This window comes from Chanodichthys erythropterus, chromosome 9 (assembly GCF_024489055.1).
Source record: "Chanodichthys erythropterus isolate Z2021 chromosome 9, ASM2448905v1, whole genome shotgun sequence".
Classification (NCBI taxonomy): Eukaryota; Metazoa; Chordata; class Actinopteri; order Cypriniformes; family Xenocyprididae; genus Chanodichthys; species Chanodichthys erythropterus.
In genome coordinates this window covers 23109867-23124508 of record NC_090229.1, presented here as the reverse complement: position 1 = coordinate 23124508, position 14642 = coordinate 23109867, and the positions used below count along the sequence as shown (strand labels likewise).

At 38.1% G+C, this 14642-nt stretch overlaps 1 long non-coding RNA gene across 1 annotated transcript; it reads right to left on the bottom strand.

Annotated features, from left to right (window-relative positions):
* Positions 1-5413: 5413 nt before the first annotated feature.
* Positions 5414-8493, bottom strand: LOC137026532 (uncharacterized). Its single transcript, XR_010895878.1, has 3 exons — positions 8374-8493; positions 7178-7254; positions 5414-5718 (listed from the first exon to the last, which is right to left on the bottom strand). It is a non-coding gene; the product is annotated as an uncharacterized lncRNA (long non-coding RNA).
* Positions 8494-14642: the final 6149 nt, after the last annotated feature.

Sequence of the window (14642 nt, the reverse complement as noted above, 5' to 3'; positions counted from 1 at the left end):
TTCAACACAAGATTTGAATATGTCAGTGCGAAATTACCCATGCATTACTAAAATATAGGCTGTGAGCTTTGTGAAGACAACTTTATCACTTGCTCGATTATAGTTCCTAGACAGGTTATTAATGATTCAAACTAAATGTTGGTTTGTTATGTAATGTGTTGTTTATGGCCTCACCATAAAAACATCTCAGCATGGTTTTGGATGAAACGGTCCTAAACTTGTCTGAAATTAAATATTCAAGGGAATAAACAAAATAGATTTTACTTTGATCCTGCAAAGCCCAACACTTGAGGCATGGCGCGCATCAGATAACCACTAAACATTTTTTTTTTTTTTTTAGTTTATTTCTACTTCTAAATGTCAAACATTAACTACAGATGAGGAATACATTTGGTTATTTGCATGGATAATTTAATGTAGCAAAAAAGCAAGTTAAAGTGTATTCTTTCTTGCATACAGCCTTAACCGAAAATGTAATGCAATGGTCGTTCCGCAGATCTACAAAGGTCAATAGCCACATTGATGCTTATCGAGTGTGATCCACAAACAAAGCTTTAATACATTCAGCCTAATGTGCATTTTCTGGGAGGATGTGGGGACTGGAAACACTCACACACTCTGTAGACCAGAAACCAAGAAAATTTAAGATGAGGCTACTGGGTATTTGCACATGTAAAATGGTGTAGTAAATCACAATTTCATACGTAGGATATGCGTGAACTGGCAAAGCAGCAATGAGGAGAAACAAGAGCTAGGGGCCATATTCATTCTTGGGCCAAACTAACCCCAAGGCCCAAGAGATTAGTATTTCGCTGCTATTTGGCAACCTTGACTGCATAACCTTGCTAAGGCCAGATTAACATTTGGGGCCTGGAAGTAAAGAGTCAAGACGCCTTAAAGCATGTAACATTTCAGCCTGCTGCCTCCCATCAGGCCAAAACAAATACTAATGAAGGCTCTCAATGAGCAGCCTGATCACTGGAGGAGAAAAATATATTTCAAAGCATGCTGGGTCACTTGGGTGTCGCAAAGATCCAGAACACATCAAATAGCAGATGAGTTCATATGGTGGCATGTTGCAGTGGTGAGGACTGGACTGATCACTGTTCTTATGGTTAATGAAAACTAAAATGATAAATAAACAGTTATTTTCATTAAAACTTGGAACAAAAAAAGCATTTTCATAATTTAGAAATTGAAAATATTATAAAAATGATCACAAATTGTAATTTCTGATGTTTGATATAAAACCTGAAATCTGACAAACCACCTGCAAAAAGCATGAAAATTTCACTAGACAGTAGTTAACGGACTGTAAGAAATTAAATGGCATTAATCATTTTTAAACTATATCATTTAAAAAATGTAATTAAAAATTAAAACTATTAATGATAGAATGAAACCAAGTTAAAGGGGACATATAATGAAAATCTGACCTGTTCCGTGCTTAAGTGCTATAATCGGGTCCCCGGTGCATATATCAACCAAGAAAATGTGAAAAAGGACAACCCAGTAACTTTGTTTTGTTAAGCCTTTCTCTGCAAGCATGTTAAAAAACTAGACGCTCAGATTTTGCTCCCCTAATGATGTAGGAAGACCCACAGTGCCGGCCATTTTGTTTTTGCAAGTGACAACGGTGTACCAGTTCGCTTTTGGCCATACCGTGTTGGTTTTACAATATTGGAGATGAATAAGGATTCCTATAAACTTCAATAAAACATAATTATATGACTCCTACAGCATATTAACCAAAGGTTTTCTTTTAAAATGGAATTTTATTGGCATATGTAATTGTGGTGTTCTGGACCAGGTGTGATTTTGCCTCCCTAAAGAAGTCCTGGGCTTGTTATTGCACCTCTTTATCCAGATTGGAGTGGGGTTGTTAATTAGCTAGACCTTGAATTAGATTATTTGCATGTCTGAACAAGGGGTAAGGTATTAATGCTCCCTCAAGACATGCTGTAATAACCTCTTCAGTGGCTCCCTGGTCCCTGTGGAGCCGAGCGAACAGGAGCCAGACAGCCAACCAGTGAGAGAGAGGGGGAGAGAGCCATTTCATCCAATTAGCTGTGGATTATGCTGCCCCTCTCCCTTTGAATCCTATTTGCTGTGATAAGGTGTTCTCCTGAAAGGGCCAGGCTGAGCTTGAGCTATCCAGGGAAATGATTAATTCACAAACCCCCCAAAATTAAAATGCAGTGGCTCTCACTCCACATCCACTGACATGTAAGGAATAAGGCGGAAGATTCCGCTCTGAAATCAATGCAGGCACCGAACGGGGCAGCTAAAGAAGGCAAGAAGCCGGCCAGGAGGAATATATTCGACAGAATCTTGAAGCTTCACAACACATTATATTCAACATTTCCAATGCCAGGCGGATGTGGGGTGTGGTATAATGGATGATGATCTTGAATTATTCAAGTCTTCTCTGAGCTGAGCGGGAAGTGTTCTCAGCAAATTGTGTTGCTTCAGCATCAGTAGCGCTGCCCGTGATATTGAAGTTTTCTCGTTCAAGTCGTGATGTTTATTCATCGTTTTCCTGCTGGGATGGGGTCAAAATCTGATTTACACTCACAATTTATTCAACAATATGAAACATAATACACCCTTCACTTCTAATCATGCTTTGAAAGCAATTTACGCAAACAACTTTTGTGCCCTTTTATTACATTACTGTTTATAATGCATATTTATTTATTGACTATAACAGGTCACTCCAGGATACATTCCTTTGTTAATTCACTCAATTATTCTATTATTCATTCTTACAGGGGGCAATGACAGATAAAAACAAGTTTTTTAAAAATTGTATTTTTGTGCTGTAATTTTTTAAAACATTTTCAAGAAAAGTTTACATTTTTTGATTCTGAAAGTGTCATGTGGTGTAACAATTGACGAAAAATAACATATTTTCCTTGTACCTTTTATAAGGATATTTTGTATTTGAGTGTATAAACTCTAATAATTAATTTAGAAATATCATTAAGTTTGGGAAGTCAGGGATCTAAAATTGGTGATTTTTTTTTTTAGAAAAAAATTAGGAGACTTATTAACCTTGACAAAGTCAAGAGGGTCTCCAGGGGTCCTTTCTATGATATAATTTACTCTTTTATAAAGCTTAACTGGATGAGCATGTTGATAGTGGCAGCAAGGTTGTGGGTTCAATTCCCAGGACCTCTTTCAATCCATAAATGTAAACATTCTACACATTTTAAAAACATTTCCTCAGACTAAGAATACATTTTTGTCAGATCTCTCACTGATTACCTCTGTTTCCACATGTCACCTTTTACCTGAGAAGTGTCCTCCACACACCCAAGAGAAGAATGCGTGAAGAATCTAAAGTAAGCGGTTTTTATATTTCCAAACCCCTTTGACGCCCCACAAACGATGTTTAAACACCCTGCACCTAGGGTTTAATTAAGTCCCTCTAATCGTGTTCCAATCGCAAGCCTGGACGGATGGGCTGGAATTCCTGATGTGCATTTCTGTCAGTCTTAATTGGATAATTGATTGCCAATTTGAACCTGGCCACACACTGCATACACAATAAAGAGCTTTGGCCATGTTCCTTGAGGATTCATTTTCCGACCGAATAAAGATGCTGCTTCGATAGGCAGCAGTCCAGCCATCCACAGTCTAAGGCCAGTCTCACAGAAAAGAGTTCTTGCTCTTGGATAGTTATGTTGAGTGCCCCACTTGATTTGACGGAAGACCAGCGCATGTGAACACATCGTTATATCGTCCATACGACCAAAAAACAAATCAGAATAATAAATAATCCTAGTGCATTTTTGTTTATATTCACAAATAGCAGACAGAAGTGCAGTTAATGTATTTATTGAGGCCTTAAAGGGATAGTAAACATAAAAATACTCATGTCATTTCAAACTTCAAACTGACTGACTTTCTTTTAATGAAAAAAAGAGATATTTTGAATAATGTTCAAACTATGGGTGTGACAAGACAGTTAGCTCATGATTTTTAAGAAATCCTCAATGACGAAATACATGACTAGAAAAATAGTCTGCAGGTGCATTTAAAATCTTTTAACTTATCATCTTTTAATGAATGTCATTTCATGTCTACTTTATGAGTATGAATTATGCAGTAAAATGCAACAATACTCAAGCACTATTATAATGTTTTGCCAAAAACTCAACTGACTGGCTTCTCTCCTCTATGATTCCTCTTCAGACCTTATAACTGTACATGATTTATGAGCTTCTACAACCTCCTAACTGAACTCTTTTCCACAAATTTATCATAGAAATAAAAACAGCATAAAAAAATTGCCTAAGTCTTACTAAGTGCAACCATAATCAAAGTACTCTCTCAATATTCAAAGTGCAAACAGAGACCAAATTTTGATACAGAGTAGGGCTGCACGATTAATCGGACAATTAGAAAAATAGCATTGAAATCGCGCTTGAACGATTTGGCTTAGTGCAATTATGAAATTGCAAAGGCTGCTATTATATTTTTTTTTGAATGCGCGGCTTGTTAAAGGGATAGTTCACCCAAAAATGAAAATTTGATGTTTATCTGCTTACCCCTAGCACATCCAAGATGTAGGTGACTTTTTTTCTTCAGCAGAACACAAAAGATGATGTTTAACTCCAGCCGCCGCCGTCTGTCAGTAAAATAATGCGAGTGAATGGGAACTCGAACAATAAGAGTCGAAAAACCTTTCATAGACAAATCCAAATTAAACCCTGCAGCTCGTGACTACACATTGATGTCCTAAGACACAAAATGATCGGTTTGTGTGAGAAACTGAACAGTATTTATATCATTTTTTACCTCTAATACACCACTATGTCCAACTGTGTTCAGAACTCGCTTTTTTCAGCTACAGCGATAGTATGATGCCCATAGGGATTTCCTGGAACAACATGTGTTATCTACTTCGCTGACAGGGCATATTTGCAGTTTCTGCGCTAGAGCGCCCTCTGGCTTTCAAAAGGAGAAGCATTTACTACTGATCAGGGAGCCGTACAGCTCTGACAAGCTACGCATGAAATAATTGCAGCCTTTTCCAAATCGCGTGCAATTTGCGATTAATTATGCAGCCCTAATACAGAGCTAAGAGATGGTTACAACTACACAGCCCAGCCTACACACTAAAAACTCCTGGGTCAAAAATAACCCATTATGGGTTATTTTTGACCCAAATCCTGGGTTAAAAAGGGACCAACTAATTTCTGGGTTATTTCAACCCAGAAAAATGGGTTATTCTTTTTGACCCAAATTCTGGGTCAAATACCTGACCCAAATTTTGGGTTAAAATAACCCAAAATTGTAGTTAATATAACCCAACTTCTGGGTCAAAAGAACAACCCCAATATCTGGGTTGAAATAACCCAGAAATGAGTAGGTCCCTTTTTAACCAAAGGTCAAAAATAACCTAACTTGGGTTACTATGCCAGTATGCCTTATTTCAGAAAATAAAACTTCAGGCACTTACACACTTCAAGCACTTTTACATTTTTATTGCATTAAAATTAAATTAAACTCTACATAAACTCTACACACTTGGACCTATTTATCTTAGGTCACACTGTAATAACATTAGACATTAGAAAAAATAGAAAAATAAACAACTCATTCTCTTTCAAACATTTGACAACATTCAATAACTGGATTGAACTTGAGGGACAAGAGTTTTGATAGTGTCCTCATCTAAGAGAAGAAATGCCTCCTCATCTCTGTCTTCACCTGAAGGACAGAAAACAAGACAACATGAGTATTGTTAATAAGTCGAGACAATTGTGAACCACTCACCGGACACTCTGATTATCAAGCTAACAAATAATCACTTTTATGGGAATGCTGTTTTTTTTTGTTTTTTTGTTAAAAACAACAACAACAACAAAAAAAAAAACCTGGCCCAATTTGCTAGTTAACTAATGTGGTTCTTTTGCAGCACTACCCATTTTGTGTGAATGACAGTCTATACTGTCCATCTTTTCTTTCATTAACAAGTGTAATAATGACATTAATGCGAAGGTAAATATCTGGCCTATTATTATGCATAACAGCTTAAAGACAAGGCACAAGTATCTTTTAACTATAAGGGTTATTATAGAGATGCATTCCCCACTGTCGAAGAAGTTGTGACTGTCACAAAATCTTGCACTGACACATTTAAGCCATATTAAAGAAAAATATTTAGGTATAGAGAGATGATATGAGGGCAGTTAAAGGGATAGTTCACCCAAAAATGAAAATGTGATGTTTATCTGCTTACCCCCAGCGCATCCAAGATGTAGGTGACTTTGTTTCTTCAGTCGAACACAAATGATGATTTTTAACTCCAAACGTTGCCGTCTGTCAGTCTTATAATGCGAATGAATGGTAACACAATTTATAAGAGTCAAAAAATATGCTTAGACAAGTCCAAATTAAACCCTGCGGATCGTGACGACACATTGATGTCCTAACCGTGCGTTCACACCGCCGCCGGCGAGAGCGTCAACAGTCACCTTGGCCGCCCTGCCAACAACGCTGTACTGTTCGTTCAAACCGATGGGAGGGTCAAAGTAAATGACAAGTTGCGTTAACCAATCGGAAGCCTGTCAAGCGAGGACATCTACATTCCGATTGGTTGCCGCCGAACCGCGTCATAGCTCATTACCATAAAGTTAACCTGATTTCAACTCTCCTCGCCGCTCTCATCGTCCAAAACTCGCCGCGCCGCACCGCTCTCGCCGGAGCTCGCCGCCGTGCTCTTATTGAAAATTAATGACTTCCTGTCACTTTGACGTTCTCGCCGCCGGCGGTGTGAACACACAGTTAGACACAAAACGATCGGTTTGTGCAAGAAACCGAAAATGATTTATATCATTTTTTACCTCTAAAACACCACTATGTCCAACTGACATAGTGGTTTCTCAGACAAACCGATCGTTTCGTGTCTTAGGACATCAATGTGTCGTCACGTGCCGCATGGTTCAGTTTGGATTTGTCTAAGTATATTTTTTGACTCTTATAAATTGTGTGACCATTCACTCGCATTATAAGACTGACAGACGGCAACGGTTGGAGTTAAAAATCATCATTTGTGTTCGACTGAAGAAACAAAGTCACCTACATCTTGGATGCCCTGGGGGTAAGCAAATAAACATCACATTTTCATTATTGGGTGAACTATCCCTTTAAAGAGTAAAACGCTCACCTCTAAAATTCTCTATCAGCTCAGACATCCGCCACTCAGTTAGCTTATCAGCGACAAAGCTGTACATTTAAAATGACCTGGAGAAAACAATAGAGGTTAGCAACAATTTGAAGACTTGACACGCTTCTTTAACTCTCACTACTCAGCACTGTATAATATGATAAGCACAGCGCAGCTGGTTATTCTGTAGCCTCGTCGCTCTAGCCACGGCTAAAGGGGGTCGCACACCGGAAGAGAAGCGTAACGTTATATTCAAACACATTATTCTCTATGAGTGTACACACACCGGCGGCGCCCAGCAACGGTTCAGGACCTTGTTCAAAATCCTGCAGCGCCACAGCGCGCTATGTAATGTTACATAGATTTATATTAAATTTACACTTATTTGTCTCAAATCGTCGTTAATGTATATACTGACTTCACCATGTGCTGCAATATAAAGTTAGTTTTACATTAATTTACAGAAATCAGCTGCATGAATACAAATTGCTGATGTTATTGGATTTTCAGGTGATATTCTCCATTCAGTTAACGGACGCTCTGAGGTAACTTAAAGTGTTCAGACTGCATACTCAGCAACGGTTGTATTTAATTATACAGTACACTCATAACATACTGACATTATCTTAATTCCACAATGTCCTAAAACATAACAATATTGCTGGCCATAAACTGAGAAAGTACACGATACCTCGAGTTGTTCTAGACGCGGCGCGGCGCGGCGCTTCTCGTCCGGTGTTCAACCCCCTTAACGCGGCATGAAGTCGCCACTAGCTGCACGTACCTATCGTATTATTACCAGTATTATAACAATGAGATAAGTACAGCACAGTTGTCATTTCCTTCTAAACACATTAAATAGGTCACACGTTTCTCAACTATGTGTAAAAAGCATTTCAACCATTTTGACACCTAATTTCATGAACTTATCGTTATTTTTAATCATTCAAATTTGGCTGGGTGGTTAATAACACTTTCTTATTTAGTCTGACAAATTCAAAACACACATTTATTTTGACTTTACACGGACTTTAAACTAGTTAGATGTTGTTGCGATATCCGCAGGCGGCTACATGCTCACCACAGAATTACCACGGTAAGCCATGGTCATTTTTTTACAAATGGTGCTAAACTAGCAACGGGGACATGGACACAGAAAACTTTACGTTACATTGACACTGAAAATACTTGCTTACCTTGAATACGCGACGAAGTTGCACCGAAGAAGCCCAGACCAAAACGGATCGAGTGCGTTCAAGTTCAAGTGACGGTTATTCCAAACGACTGTTGTGAGAAAATTCCAGAACAACAGCGGGGGGCAGGGAGAGGGGCGTTAACCCAGAACATGGGTTACTCTTTGAAAAATAACCCAGAAACCTAAACAACCCAGGAATTGGGTCAAAATATTAGCCCTATAACCCAGAAAATGGTTACTCTCTGAAAAAATAATCCATAATTTTAACCCAACACAAATAACCCAGAAAATGGGTTAAAGAAATAACCCAGGAGTTTTTAGAGTGTAAGATAGCTTTCATATTGGGAGATATCTGCATGCATCAGTGAGCAGCTTTCAACATGTGGGTATTGAAATCGCGTTTGAATTCGCGCTTGCATTTTACTTTCGATCAAGCATACTCAGTGAATAGGGAGCGGCGGTGCTAAATGCGCATTCTACAAACTAAGACATTTGTCAGATGCTTAGGCTCTATGAGAAATCTAGTCAAATTTTAATCTTGTCGGATCTCATAGCATGAGTTCTCGTCTCGCCTAAACTGTTTTTGACCATTCATTGAAAATGTAAGACTGCAATTCCTTATAAGAACGAACAAAAGAGCTTTCACAAACAAAGATACCATACAATAAAACAATAAATCTACAAATCTAGAGAAGAGATCACGTCGGGGCCACCACATTGTAAGGAATACCCATTGGCCCAACGACAGAAAGAATCTAACAGTGTGGGTGAAGGTATATTGCTTGTAGGTCTATTACTTGTGCTTCTTCAAAGTTCCCTTAATTTGTAATAATTTACTTTAGTTTCGATTTGACTCTAGCTTCTTATTTTATCAGAGACCTACATGCATTATACCTTTGCCCATACTATTGGATTCCGTTGTTGGGCAAATGGGTGACCCTTACAAAGGTCAATGGGGTCCAAAATAACAGTGAACTCCATTGACTTTTATTGTATAGACAATAAAAAGACTTTTTTCTTCTTTTATGACAGAATTTTCATTTTTGGGGTAAACTATCCTTTTGATTTCTTACAAACCCACCACAAGTCACCTCAAAGCACATTAGGCATAACATGCACACATACTTACAAGCTTCTGTGCTGCTTGTAATTACTGGAGTGGATTACAAAACCACTTGCAATGCAGTAATGCTTTTTCCATGTTGAACCAAAGGGCCTCTGGAGACCGTGAGGCCTATCCCAGATATCCTGACAAAGAACAGATGTGGGAAACCTGAACACGCACACATTATGTGTGTCAGATCGATATTTCCCTGACACATGGGAGTGGTCACACACTGTTATGTTCATATTCAATGACAGTCCACATTTGATTAAAAAAAACTACTCAGACATTTTTAAAATGTGCTAGACAGTGCCTTCTTAACTTCAGTTTGATGCTAATTAATGTACTGCTCTGTCTGGGAAAGTTTTCCTGAAAATATCAGAGCACTTAAGATATTTGACATTCTGATTATGCTTTGTGACATCGATTGGCTGACATGTATGGACTTTCTTAGATGAAATGCTATTTGAAAGTGAAAGTGAAAAGGAAAACAATTCCTGTTGGCTTTCAGAAGGACGTAGCTCATTCTGTAGTTCCCCATTGACTGGTCCCGCTCACGACATCCAGTCTACCAAATGATCTTTTCATTATTTACTCGATAAACTAGTGAGTCCATTCGTCAAGTGTTTTGTTGGACATTTACTTAGATGGAAAAATATGAGCACTGAATCAAAATTTGTCAAGGGTGGATCGATGGTGCAAAACAGAGGAAAACAACTCCATATTAAGAACAGAAACAGACAAAAACAACTTTTGGGATTTATTTGTTTACTGTTCTTCATGTGATTGTAACACCAATAAGAAGCCATAAATGTGTCTATCCATGCAAATCCATAGCAGAATCTATGATCTTTGTTCAGACATTCAACTCAAATTGTTTCATAAATATTTGTTGTGGTAGACTTCATAAATGTGTTTCTGTCTCTGAAGTACAAACTAGAAAAAAAAAAGCATTTTCCTGGTTTGCAAATGCAAAACTCTGTGCCATTTCCAGGGTGTTGCCAGGGGGTTTTGAGTGGTTTTAACACACTTCACTGGTTGCTAGGGCATTCAAACAGCTATGCCGTTGCTAGGTTGTTCTTGGTTTTTTTCAGGGGATTGATTACTGGCCAAAGTCTCTGTCTGTAGCACAAACCATTTGGGACAAGATACTGTAGACATTTTTCAGGTTCCAGAAATGTCTGTCTTTAATAAGAATAATATTATATACAATATTATTCTTTTTTTTTTCTTTCTAGAATTTATTTAGATTAGTTTAACTATATCTTACTATATTAATAATAATTTTAACATTTACTTTGTTTACAATCAACAAAGTATTTACATTGTCTACATTGTTATAGTCTCGGCTTTCTGCTTGAACAGCACCCGAAGTTCAAGTTGTACAGTGAAATGTATAAGTTACAGTGAAATGACTCAGGATGACAAAGCCCTGCTTGAATATTTGCTATTACTGTAGTTTTCTCTGTGAAGGTTTTAGTATTAGCTTTCCACTTCTCTGAAATGAGCAAGAGAGAGCCAGTGAAAAGAGAGAGAGAGCAAAGCACTTTTCCAGCACCATTTGTACTGAGTGAAGTTTCTTTGGAGTCTCCTTGAGACAAGTGACCAGAACGGTCCAAAGTGAAGGCCTTATCAGTCACCCACACAATGGTGCCACCCCATGAATTATATTGGTGGGGGGAGGAGGAAGCCACAGAGGGGCCTTGCACAAACCGGCCGCATTGTGGACCATCTAGGTGACAATAAACACCTCCCCATTCGCTTTCCTCCATCATTCAAGGCCAAGATAGCAGATCTGGACCTAAACTATAGCTCACTATCAGTACTATCACTGCCTGACCTGGCAAAGAGATGGAGGTGAGGCTCAAGGATATCTCTCACTGGACGGGCAGGGGAGGCGGGGGTGTTAAGAAAGTGATTATAGCCATTCTGTTGAAGATGGAGGTGTTTTTGTGTGGAACGGAGGATGTGGCTAAAACAGATAAAAAGAAAATGGGAGCAACATGATCATATTTTTAAAAAGCTCAAAGTTTTAGATACTACTGAGTTAGATTAAAAGCTTGTTTAATGTAATTATGGAGTAAATGCCTTTTTTTACTACAATAGTAAACAACTGGATAAAACACATCCAAGTGAATATGAAAATTGGCTCAGAAATATTTATATATTTCATAATTTTGAGTCCCATCAGCTCGTACTCAATGATTCGTAGTAGTTGCATTATGTACTGTATGAGCTATACACATTTATAGGAGTGTGTGTGTATATATATTCCAAATTATATATCCCAATTCCAAAAAAGTTGGGACACTGTACAAATTGTGAATAAAAAATGAATGCAATAATTTACAAATCTCATAAACTTATATTTTATTCACAATAGAATATAGATAACATATCAAATGTTGAAAGTGAAACATTTTGAAATATCATGCCAAATATTGTCTCATTTTGGATTTCATGAGAGCTACACATTCCAAAAAAGTTGGGACAGGTAGCAATAAGAGGCCGGAAAAGTAAAATGTACATATAAGGAACAGCTGGAGGACCAGTTTGCAACTTATTAGGTCAATTGGCAACATGATTGGGTATAAAAAGAGCCTCTCAGGGTGGCAGTGTCTCTCAGAAGTCAAGATGGGCAGAGGATCACCAATTGCCCCAATGCTGCTGCGAAAAATTGTGGAGCAATATCAGAAAAGAGTTTCTCAGAGAAAAATTGCAAAGAGTTTGAAGTTATCATCATCTACAGTGCAAAATATCATCCAAAGATTCAGAGAATCTGGAACAATCTCTGTGCGTAAGGGTCAAGGCCGGAAAACCATACTAGATGCCCGTGATCTTCGGGCCCTTAGACGGCACTGCATCACATACAGGAATGCTACTGTAATGGAAATGACAACATGGGCTCAGGAATACTTCCAGAAAACATTGTTGGTGAACACAATCCACCGTGCCATTCGCCGTTGCCGGCTAAAACTCTATAGGTCAAAAAAAGAAGCCATATCTAAACATGATCCAGAAGCGCAGGCGTTTTCTCTGGGCCAAGGCTCATTTAAAATGGACTGTGGCAAAGTGGAAAACTGTTCTGTGGACAGATGAATCAAAATTTGAAGTTCTTTTTGGAAAACTGGGATGCCATGTCATCCGGACTAAAGAGGACAAGGACAACCCAAGTTGTTATCAGAGCTCAGTTCAGAAGCCTGCATCTCTGATGGTATGGGGTTGCATGAGTGCGTGTGGCATGGGCAGTTTACACATCTGGAAAGGCACCATCAATGCTGAAAGGTATATCCAAGTTCTAGAACAACATGCTCTCATCCAGATGTCGTTTTTATTTCAGGGAAGACCTTGCATTTTCCAACATGACAATGCCAGACTTTATACTGCATCAATTACAACATCATGGCTGCATAGAAGAAGGATCCGGGTACTGAAATGGCCAGCCTGCAGTCCAGATCTTTCACCCATAGAAAACATTTGGTGCATCATAAAGAGGAAGATGCAACAAAGAACAACTAAGACAGTTGAGCAACTAGAAGCCTGTTTTAGACAAGAAAGGGACAACATTCCTATTCCTAAACTTGAGCAACTTGTCTCCTCAGTCCCCAGATGTTTTTTATTTAAAATTTGTACAGTGTCCCAATTTTTTGGAAACAGGTTTGTGTGTGTGTGTATATATATATATATATATATATATATATAATTAGTGGTGGGCCTTTATCGGCGTTAACATGTTGCGTTAACGTGAGACTCTTATCGGGCGATTAAAAAAATATAGCCGTTAATCTATTCTCAAAGCTGGGTTGGGAGCTGGGTCTATACTACGCAAGCTATGATGACTTTCACCTTGATATTTTAGCGCGGGTGTATACCTAGCCGAATTGACCCCTTCGCAAAGACCCCCCTTAGTTACTGTTGCTTTGTCCGACAAGCCGTGGCGCTGTCACACCACACGCAGTGAAAAATACATCACAGAGCAAAGAGGAAACTGACAACACATCGACAGACAAGACAAAGCAGGTTACTTATGATATTAAACAAAGTCCCAGCTTTAAAACTGTAGTTTTTAAGAAGTTCAAACAATAAAAACCGTTTTGTTGCTCTTTAATATGTCGTGACAGATTGCTGTAGCGCCTCAGCTCAAGAGGCTCGTAAACCGATCGTCTTTATTAAGAGTCCATTTATAGCATCAAATAAACATGAATGAACATGAGAATCAATGTTGTTTCAAACGCGGAAAGATGTCAATATACAACATTTTTCAAGTTTAACTCCACCGAGGTTAATCTTCTAAACTCCTGACTGATTTGTCGGACACAATGGTGGATTATTAGATTTGGGTAGCTCACATATTCTGAATGTCTTCGGCAGAATTCAAATGAGCCATTTTAATCTAGATTAATCTAGATTAATTCCAAGATTTATTTATACATATATATATTAGTTTATAAAAACTTTTGACTTTAAACATTGTAGATTCATTTAAAAGAAAACATTTGGCAGCTTGTTGTCATTTCATCTGGATTAATTAAATGATAAAATTCTGAGATTTATGGAAAGTTTATAAGACCATGCTATGATTTGATTTAGAGGAGTCCCAATGGTGTGTTAATTCTCTTCAGGTTAATCAGTCATAATGTCTATAGGCGTTTCTCAATGTCAAGGATACTTCCTTGGCAGGACTGGTCCTTCCAAGTCACTTCCTTCAGAGTCTAGGAGAGGCTCCTCTTTAGCATTCAGAGAACACGTAAATGGAACAGACTAGCAAGTGCACGTCATTGCGTCATTACCCCCCGGTAAACAGCTGCTTGTTTTCTACCTTTACAGTCTATGTTTTCTACACGGAGACGTATGAACGCCTCCGTTAGTTCCTTGGTCCCTGTTAAAAAATACAAGAAAGCTATGAATAACGCTGTGAATGGTATAAATGGTATAATATTAACGTTAAATTACTTTAGACAACTTAACTAGTTATTTATAAAGGATGCCGGTGATGGCAAACAAGCTAACAACGGTCCGGTTCAGTTAGCCATCAATAACGTAATTTGTATTTGTATAATTTATAATATCAATACTGTAGTAATTTGTACTGGCATTTAAACGTTAAACTTTATTTATCTGACATATTTACTACTGTTATAACAACAAATGTTTGGTAACGAAAT